The sequence below is a fragment of the Schistocerca nitens genome, chromosome 1 (assembly GCF_023898315.1).
Source record: "Schistocerca nitens isolate TAMUIC-IGC-003100 chromosome 1, iqSchNite1.1, whole genome shotgun sequence".
Classification (NCBI taxonomy): Eukaryota; Metazoa; Arthropoda; class Insecta; order Orthoptera; family Acrididae; genus Schistocerca; species Schistocerca nitens.
Window position 1 is genome coordinate 1283607744 of NC_064614.1, and position 15756 is coordinate 1283623499.

Consider the following 15756-nt stretch of genomic DNA (forward strand, 5'->3'; position numbering starts at 1 on the left):
CCAAAACCACTTCCAAAGTTTATACGCGTATTTCCTTAGTATTTTAGCCTGGGAGTCTCCTGTGAATCGTGCATCGCTCTGCTTCGACAGATATGCTGCGCAAACCGCTTTACGGTGTGTGGCACAGAGTGTTTCAGCACTCCTGCCTTCCCTTTTGTATTCGCACGTGGTACAGGGAAGGCCTCCTGTAAACAAACCATCGTAACGAATCCAATTGTTCTGATTTCCCAGTATTTAGCATTTCGTGAGAATATGTTGCCCATCGTTCTACGACATGTACGCTCGTGGAATTTCTGCAGTACCATCTTCGTGATGTACAACATCTTTCGGTGTCCGCGACTAGAGTATGTATTTTGAGCACACCCTAACGTTCTCGCGCCTACTCAAGAATCCTTCGACGAAACGTACCGACCTTAGTTGAATCTTCTCACTCACTTATATTAGTCAAGCCAGACAAAAGCTCAAGAGTGATCAGCAATTCTTAAAAATCGGTAGAACAAAACTTTTGTAAGCCACTTCTCTCGTGAGTGAATTACAGTAATACTGGCCTGCAATTATGTGGATGTACCCGACGACCCCTCTTGAATACGGGTATGCCTTGCACTTCTTTTCCAATCGCTTGATGCGAGTAATCTGTGTAGAATGTCGCACTGTCTCACGCATCAACAATGTGTTTCCTCTGATGAACGATTTCTGTTGATTTCCTGTTTCGTGTCCGCTTGTTTCAAAACTAGCTCTTTGGCATTTGTGCGCTGATTCAAACGAGCAATAATTGTAAAGCTTCGTGGCGTAATATTTTCGGACAGTCAAATACAGCAATTCGACCTTCTCTTTATTGTCTTCTGTTTCTGGGCCAGTAGGGCTAACGCAGCAACTAATCAGAAAACTTTGATCGTTTAAGGGGACTTACGATGAACTTACACATATTCAGTGGATCTACACTTACGATGCTCTCAGCTTGAGCCTCATGAGACTGACAAAACGAGCAGCGGATACGTCTCCGCTAAACCACGTGAAACTAGCGTAGATGCAGTGCAGTAATCGAGAGTGCACGCTGCTAAATTTTAACTCCAGCTCAGGTGTGTGCATGTTCCTACAAGCAGTAAATATACGTTCGAAGGAAACAGGTCTGTTGAACGGTTCATCTGCAACCCTACGACCCTTCGCCATCTTAGATTAAATCTTCGAGATATATACTATGCAAAACTGCAATAGTAAAACAAGCATGCCAATTAAATAACGTGTTTTGTCACTACGTGCGAACCTATTTGTCTGATTAAGTCCTTTATGTTCAGTACACATGAAGGTGGAAGCGAATTAAAATATGTGGTTAGATACATCTGAAAAGAATTTTAGGAATAAAGAATTAAAAAATAATCCCAGATACGGAAACATTTTCACTATTGCCTCTCATTATCGCAATTTACTGTTCCACTACTTAGAACCATTCATTATGTGGTACAGAGTTGAAGTGTTTCGTAGGACAGCGTTCATACTGAATGTCATTATCATCTTAGCATTAACATTACCATTGAAGTTTCTCGAAACATCTATAGATGTTTACATGTTCAGTAAAGTATGTATTACATAAGTGTGCTTAGGCATTAGAAGGTAAAGACACTGCACCGTGCATGTCGCCATGGGTTGTACGTATTAATCTTCCTCCATTCCGCAGGATTTTGCATCTAAGTACCAGATATAAGATGACAATTTAGATTTTAACAACTTGTTTGCATGTTCCTGAAACTACGATCTTCAGTATTCTTATTCGGATACAACGATATATCAATCACAAGAAAGGTGTAACGTGAATATAAATAGTTAAATGTTCTCAAGTCTGATGAGGATGTTCCTCATAAGATGTATTCTACAAAGTCACCGAATTTTCTCATTCTGCTGCTGCTGCACATTGGGCTGTGTTGTAACACTGGTAACTGTTTACAGTAAACGCAACTAGCAGTTAATTTGAGAATCTCAGGTATCTGATCATGATATATTTACTATCGGACTATTTACTGAAATTTATGACTAATGCAATGAAAGAAACTGTTTAGCTTTGTTGGTCGTAGGAATAGTTCCCTACTTAAGAGACAACTCAGAAAGAGGAATGGATGTGGATGCTAACCATGGCCGATTTACTCCATGACGCACTGCTTCACTCTTTACCCTTCATCTCTAAACAAAATAACGAAAGATTTTAGTAAGCTCCAGGAAGGAAGGAAGATAATGAAAAGTTGATTACTAGGATCCCAAAATTTACCACCTGATTTCTATAACTGCGTTGGACCTTCGGCCTATGCTGTGAAGACGTGGAAAGTTGGTTTTGACGTCTCGTCGACTTTAGGATTGGGCAAAGGTGTACTATTAAATAGATCATAAACTTTTCAGGTGAACCAATCCCGTTTCTTAAGTGGCTAGAGAAAATGAATTAAATTCCACGTGAGGTCGCTGAATGACGGTGTGAGAAATTTTAGACGTATGAAACTCCAGAGAGTTAACCGCTCTGCCAACACTACAGCATGTGTGTGTTGGAATTTGCATGGGGTCAGTCCATTGTTCACGTCCAACGTCATTTCGCCGGCGATACAGCAAGAAGCCACCGCTGCACCTGTAGATTTATTAGTGGTATACAAAATCCTTTAAAGTTGGTTGTATACCCACAGGGAAGGGCATTGGTCAGCAACGCACGTGCGATGCTAACGTAGAGCATATCCGAGACGCGTTCACACAGAGCCCTCTCAAGTCCACAAGAAGGCAAGGACAGGAATGTACAGTTCCTCAAACAACGGTGTGGGTGTTCTGAAACGACGTCTGAATATGAAGGGGGAAGGGGCGGGCTACAGAAGACTTCCTGGGGAGGCCACTCCGGTTAGGCTGACAAACAGATTCCAGGTGCTATCTGCGGCTGACAATGTCCCTCAGTCAGATGCAGTCGCTTGCCCTGTTTCAAAGGAAACCTTTCGGCCTGCAAGATCCGGGCACTCACAAAGGGTTGGATCATTGGTAGCTGGGAGGTCCAATGTCAGGCGCGTTATGGAGACCCTTAGGGATATGGCTGCCAAGGAAGGGAAGAAAGCCCGTGTGCATACCCGGTGGGCCCAATCCAGATGTGGAACGGGTCCTTCCGGATGCCATGAAGAGCACAGGGTGGAGCCAACTGCGGGTGGCTAATACAAAGTACTGATATTCTAATCGTTATAGATACTTAATGTGGTGTCACCGCCAGACACCACACTTGCTAGGTGGTAGCTTTAAATCGGCCGCGGTCCATTAGTACATGTCGGACCCGCGTGTCGCCACTGTCAGTGATCGCAGACCGAGCGCCACCACACGGCAGGTCTCGAGAGACGGACTAGCACTCGCCCCAGTTGTACGGACGACTTTGCTAGCGACTACACTGACGAAGCCGCGCTCCTTTGCCGAGCAGAGAGTTAGAATAGCCTTCAGCTAAGTCCATGGCTACGACCTAGCAAGGCGCCATTAGCCTTACAAAGCAATTGATAGTTATCGTATGAAGCATGTCTCATCAAGAACGATGTATACAACAAGGATGGATTAAAGTTAAGTATTCCAGAAGCTACGTACTTTTCTTTATAGCATTCATTACGTATCCTGTTTCAGACCTCACGCCATCCTTCGTGTGTTTATAGCGTGCATTGCGGTCCTAGTTTTACTGACCTACCAGCTGAGATAATACACTTGCTGAAAGGTTGAAACAAAACTTCAGTCTAATTTCAAACACGTACCCGACTCAAACAGTTATAGTTGGTGGTGACTTTAACTTGCCCTCGATATGTTGGTGAAAATACGTGTTTAAATCCGAAGGTACCCATGAAATATCACGCGAAATTGTGCTAAACACATTCTGTGAAAATTATTTCAAGTAATTAGTTCACCAACCTATTAGAATCCTAAATGATTGTAAAAACACTGTCGATCTCTTAGGAGCAAATTATCCTGAGCGAGTAACGAGCATCAAAACGGATACAGCAATTAGTGAACACAGGGTTGTTGTAGCGAGAGTAAGTACCGCAACTCCAAAATCCACTAAAAATACTTCTATTCAAAAAACCAGATAAAAATTCGCTACACTGTTTACTGAGAGACAATTTCCATTCCTCCTTAATTAACAATGTAACCTGATATAGCTGGAATTCAAACAAATAGTATCGAAAGCAACTGAAAGATTTATACCAAACAAATTAAAAAACGACTACACAAACCGGATCATAACACCGCTGCAGAAATAACGAAAAAGCATGCCAAACTTAAACGGACGCAAAACACCCAAAATTGCCGATCTTTTACAAAAGCTCGAAATGTAGTGGGGATATCAACATGAAATGCTTTTATTAGTTACCATAAAGGACTTTTGTCTGGAAACCTGGTAGTAAATCCAAAGAGATTTCGCTCGTATGTTATATATCTAGCGAGAAGGCACAATCAGCGCTTTCTTGCGCGATAACAAAGGAAATAATATCGATGACAGTACTACCAATGCAGATTTGCTAAACAAAGCCCTCCGAAATTCCTTCAACAAAGAAGACGGATTAAATATTTCATAATTTGAATCAAGAACAGCTGCCAACAAGAATAATTTTGCATTAAACGCCCTCGGAGTAGTGAAGCAACTCAAATCATTTAAAAAAAGCAAATTTTACGGTCCGGAATGTATGTGAATTGAGTTCCTATGAGAGTACGCTGATGCAATAGCTTCACAATTAACAATATAAACAACAGCTCGCTCGTCGAAAGATCAGTACACAAGGACAGGAAAATTTAACAGGTCGCACTAATACTCAAGAAAGGCAATAGGAGTAATCCACTAAATTACAGAACCATAGCATTAACGTCGATATGCAGTCGGATTTTGGAACATGTATTGTGATCAAACTTTTACCTCGAAGATTTAAAAAAACATCGTTCTTATGAAACAGAAGTAGCTGTATACTCAAAGATGTGTTGAGTGGAATCTGCAGAGGATTTAATATTGATTCCGTTTTTCTAGATTTCCAGAATGTAACTGGGTGACCTCTTTTGATGCTACTCAATTGTCAGGATGAGCATTACTGCAAAGGGCATTTAATTCTAAAGCATTATGTCAGGGTGAAAAACACTAAATAAATTACTTTTCCTCTCTTAACAACACGTGGGCAGGGTGAGTTCTTCCTTGGCTCGGGTATGAGGTAGAATGAAACAGCATTTTACATAAGATAACTTTTATTGAAGATTTGTACAATGGTTTTCTTACTGGATTGTTCTGGCTGGGAGAGTGGCAGCTGTGTCGTTTGCGAAGCCTCTGCTGCGTGAGCGACGGCGTCTGATTACACCTGGCGGTGTGTACCTCGTGTCGCTGTTTCGCCCAGTTGACTGGAGACACGCATCGTGAGGCGGCCCGTTTAATTATTGAGAACGAAGTCGTGAATTTGATGGTGATACCTCGGATGTGGCGTCCCAGTGTTTCTCTTCTCTATGCGGCCGCGTGTGTCAGTGTTGTGCGTCGGCCAGCGTCCCGGACTCGAACAACAGACTCCAGCTTGCCAGTCTTCGGCTGTTAGATCTTCATCACCAGCTCACAGGTGACTGCTGATGTGAGGCCGTCTCCTTCCCGTCCTCACGAGTCACCCGGGTACGTAAAAATCAGTCTTCAAATACCTTCTGACTTCTGTCTTCTGGAGGCGAGGCTGCTGCTTGCTATTCCATTACAGCGGCGGACTTGGTGCTTCTGTGTACGATGTAGTCTCTTCCTGCATGATGGTCTTCAGCACCGACTGAACTGTACTGTAACTGAACTCGAACCAAAACTGAACTGCAAACTACTACTGTCTGGCCCACTGCGTCTCGCGTATTTATTCACTTCAGTTCACTGGAGGTGAACGACTTCAAGGTCATTGCCTCTTCTTGAAAAGCTTCTCGAAGAATCTTCTTAACGTCGGTCATTGGCTCTTGGAATGTAGGCGAGGGCCTTTGATCACATGTGACAATTGAGACGTGAGCCGGTCGGGCGATGCCCTGACGGCTGAATCTACAGCTTCCGCTTATTTGGGGAGGGCGATGGCTTCTCCTGAACGTGCCGACTTCACGGTCATGGCCTCTGCTGCACTGCCCGCTATTTGCCAGTTTGTAACTCTTCTAAACTAAACTAAGTTTTTCATTTATATTCTAATTTCTACTTCGATTCACATTGATTTAACTAATTTATTTACATATCTTAAGTACCACTCAACAAGAAGGCTTTTGATACCGTACTTGACAAGTGGTTTGTAGTCAAATAGCGTGCTTACTTGATATGGCCTCACTTATGCAAGTGGATACGTGATTTACTGTCAGAGAAGTCACAGTTCGTAGGAGACCGAGCGAGACTGTGCAGTGGTTAGCACACTGGACTCACATTCGGGAGGACAACAGTTCAAACTCGCATTCGGCCATACATATTTAGATTTCCTGTAATTTCCCTCAATCGTTTCAGGCAAATGCCGGGATGATTCCTTTGAAAGGGCACGGATGATTTTCTTCCCCATCCTTCCCTATATAGGGGCAGCGTTTCACGGATATGATGAGGGATTTGGGATGGGCATCATTAAATCACAAGCGTTTGTCGTTGCGGCGGGACCTTATCACGACATTTCAGTCACCAGTTTGCTCCTCCGAGTGCAAAAATATTTTGTTGGCGCTGACATACATCGGGAGAAAATATCATGTTTATAAAATAAGGAAAATTAGAGTTCGCACGGAAAGGTATATTTGTTTGTTTTTTCTGCGCATTGCCCCAGAATGGAATAACAGAGGATCATTGTAAAGGTGGTTCGATGAACCCTCTTCAAGGGATTTAAGTGTGATTTGCAGAGTATCCATGAAGATGTAGATGTAGATGTATACAACAAAAGTTTGAAAGTGAGGGTCCTAATTTAGACCCTCACCCTCTAACGGTCCACGACGTTATCCCTACAGCAGCAGGTCAGCTCAGAAATCATAAGACGCTGGAGCACCTATCTTTAACGACTTCATTGGTCCTGGTTTTCTTACCTGGTAAGCGCTTTCAGATGCTCGAACACTGTTCTAAGGAGTTCCAGCCTCGGCTTTCAGAGACTCTGACTGGCACATCCTGCAGTATGAGAATACTGAATGAGTGTCCTTGCATTCTGAATATCTCTTCTTGCTCGACAGTACCAGGCCTTTAGGATGTGGGTACTTCTCCCTCTATGTCATAATTAGAACGCTGGATAAGTTTTGACAAGGAAATGTGGAAAAGCTCCGTTCTCTCTGTTTCCGGCCTAGACACCGAGAAGAGCACGTGGATCCAGTGCTTGCTAAAATTAAACATGACGTCAGTTCTAGACTTATCAACAGAATTAACCATCGAGCGAGCTCAGCAGTAGTCAGGGAGAGAGTACGTGACATATGTGACCGACATGATGTGACATCAAGAGTTTTGCTGTCTCTACACTATTTTATACCAAACCTTCTAACCAGACAAGTCTTGGATCGAGTTGATGGCATCTTTTGGTCAATAGCGGAGTACACAAGGAAGAAATCGCGTCCTGTCAACTAGCCAAGTTTGAACGTCTTAATAACAAGGCGCAGCCGAACGAGGACGCTCGCACGGTCGTCAGCCTGAGTGAGAAGGGATTCGACGCAACCACATTGAAAGTGCTCAACAAGGGTCTTAATTTCTGAGTACCCCCATAAATGTTCCTGCGGCGGCCTTCGTTAGTGCAATGGAGCAGGTGGCCCTGAAATTTACTGGCAATGATGCTGAAGGGGAGATTCGCAGAGCGCTCACGAAACATCTCTGGAGATGGGAGGTTTTCCCTTAAACAACTCAGGGAAGATGATAGCGTTGTGGTGTTAACAGCAGATGAAGGGAAATGCTACCCTCGTCCTACAGAAGGCAGATTATGACAGTGAGGTGGGACAACTTCTGGACGACCCAGTATAAATACCAGTGGACAGCGACTTCACAAGACAAGGTGGATAAGAAGATCTGGGCTCTTCTAAAGGAAATCGGCCTTCCAGAAAAGATCGTTAAGCAGCTAAGAGCAAAAGCACCAGTGACGCCAACACCTCACGGTCTGCCTAAGGTGCAAAAAGCAGGCGTTCCTCTACGTCCAGTAGTCAGCAACACGGACGCAGCCACCTACCTCACTGCTCAACACCACAGAAGATTCACTCCCCATATGTGGGAAAGTGTGCCCGTCACATTCGTAACTCAGAGGACTTCCTATAACGCCTGAGGCAGTTACAGTTGAAGGTATCTGACATCACGGTCAGTTTCGACACGGTGCCCCTGTTGACCCGCGTAGCACTGAATGATTCACTTGATCTGATAGGGAAAACGGTTCTCTACTTGACTTATTGAGACACATATTTACCTCGACGTACCTCCTACAAGGGGCTCCATTGTACGTGCAAATGAAAGGGGTGGTAATGGGTAGCCTTCTCTCACCGATGATGGCCAATCTCCTTATGGGGAGATTTGAAGAGGAGGCACTTACATCGGTCCTAGATCAACTGCAAAGCTTTTTTAGGTACTTGGAAGACGCCTTTCTTACATGGCATCACGGGAGGGTAAATCTCCACGTTTTCTTGGACCTGCTAAACTCATGCCATCATAATATTAAATTTATCATGAAACTGGAGATGGATGGGCTATCCCATTCCTAGGTGTACTTGTCAAGAGGAAGGCAGGTGGTATCTTCAGTCACAGTGCGTAGGCCTACCCCAAACTCACTCAGACTTGTAACTGCACGCCAGCAGTTATCACTATCCGACATAGAAAAATAGTTTACTCAGAACTGGTTGAACAGACACGGATAATTTGGCGACGCTGATAGAACACTTGTAATCTGTGTTGTACAAAAACGGATACTCTTCTAGATATGTTCAACAGCCACCGCGGTCTGTTTACCCATCAGTGGTTCGTTAAGAGGTAAAAAATGGTTCAAATGGCTCTGAGCACTATGAGACTCAACTGCTGTGGTCATAAGTCCCCTAGAACTTAGAACTACTTAAACCTAACTAACCTAAGGACAGCACATAACACCCAGCCATCACGAGGCAGAGAAAATCCCTGACCCCGCCGGGAATCGAACCCGGGAACCCGGGCGTGGGAAGCGAGAACGCTACCGCACGACCACGAGATGCGGGCCGTTAAGAGGTAAAAGATGAAATGAGAAAGTTGGATATTTGCCATATGTCGTGCCGATATCTGCAAAAATCAGTAGAATTCTCCTCGAACATAACATCAAGAGCGTGTTCCATCTTCCAACCAAGCTTAAGGCTGTTCCAGGGAGTGTGAAAGTTTACCTGGGTCTGCGGAAACCAGGCTTTTACCACATACATTTTGAATGTGGGATGGAATATATCGGCCACACGACTAGTACCGTTGCCATTGGTGCAAAGAACATCACAGGCACACTATACCGACACAGGAAACCAAGTCAGAGATTGCCGTGCATTGTTTAAAATTCACTCATTCTCTGAACTATAACGATGCCAAGATTGTAACACATACATCGAGATATTGGGGCAGGATTAATCTATTGAGATTAAGGTCACGGAGAGTATTATTAACCGCGACACCAGTTTCCAGTTGAGTTCTGCCTCGAATTCGGGACTCGTTCTCCTGAAGTCTCAACGGGAACAACATGAATACCCCATGGGACACAAATATGAAGACGGAATTAGAGAAAACTGTTCGGTGCATGTAGCATAGGACGCTCACGGAATGGTACCTCAGACCACAGATCAATACCTGAGGACGCTCTACCGGGTCTCGAGCGACTGTTTGAGCAACAACGGCCTGAAAACAACACTGCAGCCGCCCCTTGTGGGGACGGACCTCGCACGGAACGCCTGACACGGCACGCAACGGTCACAGAACGTCCTACCAAGATCATAGCTGGCGACAACCGGAAAATTTCTAGCACATGTTCAGAACTGCAAGAGCGAGATTGACAACGGGTATTGACCACAGCGTTCGGAACTGCCGCGGCCACAGGAGAGCACTACAGTCGCTGCTATTGGTCGGTGCATGACGCGGGGCGGGCCTGGCACAACGTAGTCATAAATACCGGACTCGTTCCACACTGGACTCAGTATCAGGCAGCAACTGAAGAAGACTGCGGGTTACGCAGTTGAAATATCGGTGCAAGAAAGCGGCGAACATTATTTCCTACTCCAAAATTTTCTTTAGTTTTCAGTACTGCCTGCTCAGTGTACAGACTGAATAACATCGGGGATAAGCTACAACTCTATCTCATCCGCTTCTCAGCCACTGCTTCCCATTCCCGCCCCTCGACTCTTATAACCGCCGTCTTGGCTTCTGTACAAGTTGTCAATAGCCTTTCACTCCCTTTATTTTACTCCTGTTACATTGAAATTTTCCGAGAGAGTGTTCCAGTCAGCTTTCCTGTAAGTTTTTCATACCTCTACAAATATTATAGACATAGGTTTGTCTTTCCTTAAACTATCTTCTAAGAGTGGTCGTGGGGTCAGTATTGGGTTGCCTGTTATACCTTTCTAAGGAATCCTAACTAATCTTCCCAGAGGATGACACATTCAAGCATTTCCATTCTTCTGTAGAGAATTCGCGTTAGTATTTTGCAACCATGTGTAATTAAACTGATAGTTCGGTATTGTTCGCATCCGTCAGCACTTGCTTCAGCGCGGATGCACAAACACATTCGACTTCCTGCTGGAATCTCGAAGTCGCCAGCATGAAGGACATGGGAGGGGACTGCAGTTAGGTGGCGCCAGACAGGAATGTGGTACTGCTGGGGGCTACATGGGGTATCCTATCGTGGGGTTTCCTACAAGGGTGCAGCAGGTAGCGAAGCTGTCCAGAGCAACCGGTTCCCTGACGAGGTGTTTGGGATTTGAGCCTCCGCCACTGCTTGTCTACCCCAGTCCCTCACCCTCAGTCCAGGCGTTGCCGCCGATTCCCAGATAGTGTCGTCGTCGATCAGCATCAATAATTTCGCAAAGTTCACTTGCTGATTCTGGAGTTTCGTCATATATGCCATACGAAACTAATTATTTGTATTTGGCGGATCTCATTCACAAAAGTGCGCTTTTAACGGTATTTTTAAAGTTCTAATACACAATCTGCTATATATTGAATTTTTATCTCAACATATCTGAAATTTTACTTGGTAAATTTCTTACATAAAATGGTCACTCGTACTGTGACGCTTCTAGAATTTTTGGTGCGGAAGGCAGAATGAGGACTCAGACAGCTGGTTGCCCACTTTTTTGCCAGAGACTTTTAAACACGATCATATTTGCCTTTATTGTGCTCCAACAGGAGCATTTTTCAGCTGATTATTATGCAGTTCATTTTATAAAGATGAAATTCCAACTAGAGTAACATTGGTGGAGTCATCTGTATTAAGCAACTAAATTTTATCATCTGTAGACATCGAGAACAACACTCTAGTTATCGAGACTTTATGCGCCGCATCTAACCATAAGGAAATATTCTGTAATTTCTTTCAGACGGACACCCGCATTGTCGCGTAAATCTTTATCTAATTGCTAACTGTAAACCGGGTGTTGCCCGGATATTTATGCATCCCAGTTTTATGTCAGTTCATCCACTCTTCCCTCATCTCTCTTGTCCATTTAGTCCTATCTCGTCTCTCTATCCACCTCCTCCTTCCGCCCAACCGTCTCTCTTTCCATCTCCTCCATCTGCCCCCCTCTCTCACAACACTTCATCCTCCTCTCCATCCATCTTCCCGTCTCCGTCCACCTCCTCCTCCGCTTTTTCTAATAGTACATCAAATTCACAATAACACCCCTAATTTATGTGTTTATTACTGTGGTCCATTAGTCATTCATCACCTTCCCCCTTTCTCTGTTTACCTGCTGCTCCCTCTCTCTTTTAATCTGTTTTTCTCACGTCTCTGGATGCACCTCCTCCCCCCACCCCGCCCCCATCACTTTCTCCTCTCTCCGTATATCCCGTCCTCCGCGTCCGTCATGCCATCTCCTCTTTCCCCGTCTATGAAAAAATACGTATATTTGCCAACTTTCATGCTGACTGACGATACGATGTTGAATTTATTTAAAGGTAGACCAACCATCCGCCATACGTTGGTTTGTGTAAATGCCTTCACCACGAAAACATACATACATGAGCCAGTTCCCAAGCTGTTCAGTAAAATGGTGTGTAATTCTGTTGTAAGGCACCGTCCGCCATACACCGTATGAAATTTCACGTAGACAGTGAGGTGGCTCTTGTTTTGAAGATCAAATGTACAAAATTTCATCAAGATCGGAGCGACACTGTGGCTTTTGTTGAAATCTGTAAGCAAAGTACCCTCCACCACGCACTGAACGAAGTTTTATGTAGACAGTAACATTTCTCTTGGTTTGGGAAATAGGAATTCATTTTTATATACCCCGCTCGCTCTATGCTTTCAGTGTTACGTAAAATAACGTTATACCATGTAAATTATCACGACACAAAATGAAGACGATAGGCAATGTCGGACTTCCTTCCGTTTGCGTTTGAAACTCTCGGAGAGATCCTGTGAGGGGGGTGGGAGAGGGGCAGCAAGGGGAGCCTCGATTTGTTTTGCCGGCGCGGGCCTCTGATAGGTTTAGTGTGCCACTGCTCGTAGGAAACCACCTGGTAGGAAACCCCACGGTAGGAAACTCCATGGTAGGAAACCCCACGGTAGGAAACCGCACGACACCCTGCTGGGAGAAGCGCCAAGATTGTCAGCGCGGGTTGGGGTAGCACAGTTGTTAACGTAACTGCCTAGCAAGCAGGAGATCCCGGTCTCGAATACCTGTCCGGCACACATCTTCACTCGTCATCGCTGACTCTGTATAAATCCCCGGATGCAGCTGACATCAATATTTCCTTCCCTTCCAGTCAGTTCCTCCGCCTTTTTTTCCCTACAGGATGGTGCCCCTCCACGCCCACACCGACGTGATGACCAACCAAAAAGTTCTACTGACACCACCATATAACATGTTAGTTTTCGAATCAGGAGTCACAGGATGCGGGCTGTGATGTCCGTGCTTCTGGGTAGGATTACTTACTCACTGACATGGTCCATCACGAGACAGAAAGTGAACGAAAGCGATCGAAGGGTATCGGTTTGTAAGGGCAGAGGGGAAGAAAGTGCCAAGGCAAGCACCAAGAGAAAAAGACCTCTGCGACAGTAGGACTGGAAGTAAAGGCAGTAGCGGCTTGCTAGCTGCGACAGTGCATGCAAGGTGAGGTTAAGTTAGTGCGCGGCATCGTGCATTGTTACCTTTGTCGTTGCGGGTGCTCGTTGTAGGGCGCGCTGCAGCCGCTGCGTCCCTGTAATAGTTCGAAGTCGTCACACATTAGTGGGCGATCGGCCATAGATCAGCTCACAGTGTAGGGTGTGTCTGTATGGCTGGTTTGCGTGTTGTGTACAGTACGGCTTCCCTGCGATTGCCTGTTTTTCGGCGGGTCGAGCATCTGGGGTTGTCAGTAGTAGCTATGTTGCAGGGGCTCGCCAGTACTGTTGTGTTAGCGTGCTACGGACCATACATATATGTTTAGTTCCCTTCTAATAGTGTCTTTGGTCTATTATGTTTCCATCTATGGTTGTGGTCTTACTTCCCCAGATAAAGAATAAACGGGTTACGCGACTGTCTCGTGTTTCTGTAAAGTCGTATGGAGAGTTTTTGGAATACCTGCAAGGCGGTATCTAGCCGATATTCCCGGTGAAGATCCGCGGCTCGTTTGTAACGCCGTGCATTGCTTATGATTCTGAGTACTTTGTTTTGTATGAGCTGCAGACGGCGCAGGCGTGTGAGCGGAGCGTATCCCCAGATGGGAGCAGCATACGTCATCAGAGGTCTAATAAGTGTGATGTACATGGACCTGGACACCCTCCTATTCAGAGAGCTACGCCTGTTAAGCATAGGATAGTTTGGTCCTCGCGTTTGCTTTATTGGTCCCCCCTAGAGTAGTTTCCGGTCCAGCTAGCCACCAAGGTATTTGACATTCTCACGGAAACGTTTTGGGATTGCACGTAGTGTTATTGGGTTGCAGCGTTGATGTTTTCGCAGTAGTTTCGATCTTATAGTGAACAGAACGGCTTCGCACTTCTCGACGTTTATTCTAACACCCCATTTTACCAACCAAGGCTCTGCCTCTCTGAGAGCAGTTTGTAGTCGTGAGTTAATGTTGGACGGTTTCCAGTCTTGCTCGAGGATGGCAGTTTCATCCGGTTAGATTGCCACCATCGTGTTGCGTGTAGCTGGAAGGTCATTAATTTAGAGGTTAGACAGTATGGGCCTTAGGATGCTTCCTTGGGGTGCTCCAGCCTGGATACCATGTCATGTTTATTGTTGGCCCTGCACGTCGGTGTTGAAATTCCTGTCCGCGAGATATGAGCGTATGAGAAGTAAGAGCCCGTCGGGGAACCCTCCGTCGCTGAGTCTGCGTATGAGGCCGTTGTGCCACAGACGGTCAAAGGCCTTTTCGATGTCCAGGAACACTGCCCCAGTTGCTTTGTTTGTGTTGTATCCGTGTGTTATGTATTCGACGCGCAGGACCTTAAAGCTTCATACCCCAGAAGGAAGAAATATCAGTCGGCTGGTGCAACGGGTCATCCCACTTGATACTGACCAGGTGGTGAGGCTGTTGAGGATTAAATAAATTCTGTATTTGCGATTCATCTCTGTAATACTTATATGTTTGAAAGGAGACGAAAATAAAGCAGTAGATACGGCATGTGGTGTCCTCTCAGTTAATACATGATATGTGAGTGAGAGTGTTAAGTTTGTTGCCTTGGCCAACGCGTTCTCTACATTGAAAACGTCTGGTAGTGCGTTGTTGAACGGCTAGCACGCTAGCACTTGCCAGTCACTACAGTGGTTGGACTGTGGCAGTGAGTTGAAGCAGCTCTAGATGATGTGAACGTATCTCCCCTCTAGGCTCAGTTCAGCACGATGGACGACCGAATTAAAATCAATATCCCTGAGTGAGGGGGCAGTTGTGTGAATGTCACACTCTGTACACACCCAGATCACATGCAAATTTAAACGTGTACTCATGCTGCTCTTGCATATACACGCAGTGAGTACAGATTCGTTATTGGTTAATCTTCCTAGTGTTACGATTTTAATGGCCAGAAGGACACCTTTTCTGGGTGGTTGATTTACCATTAGAAGGATACACTAAAGCAGGAATTAGAAAGGTAGCTCTAAACTCTGTAACCTCTAGATGAAAAGTGTTGGTTTTATCATTCGTGTTATGTGTTCTTAAGACTGTATCTTCTTGTCAGAGGAACGCTTACCAATGGGCATTTAATTTCCCTTTTCTCGTAATACACTTGTCTCGTAATATACGTATACATGTATCAGTATTTCTGCAACATTTCCCCATAGAAAAATTAAAGACCAGGTTAAAACGTCGAGTAGATGACCATATCTTCGGAGAAATATCACAACCACGAATTGAAAAATGTTGGTTAACGGAGGGAACTGTGAACCTCTTCAGTGGGCCCCGCCAGGCATTGACCTCAGTCGTTGTAAGGTACCAAACAGAAGGGCATAATGAGGGTGGTCGGACGAGTATGTGAACCCTTGCTATCCCGAATGTGACAAAACTGTCCTCTTCGTCCCTTTTCTTGAATAATGCTGACTTACAAGATCAACAGAAACACTCCAATTAATTAATTAATCATTCCGCACAAGTAGTAACGTCTCGATAATTGCTAATCATCTTGCTGTTGCAATTCTAATGGCCAGCGAGGTTACGTT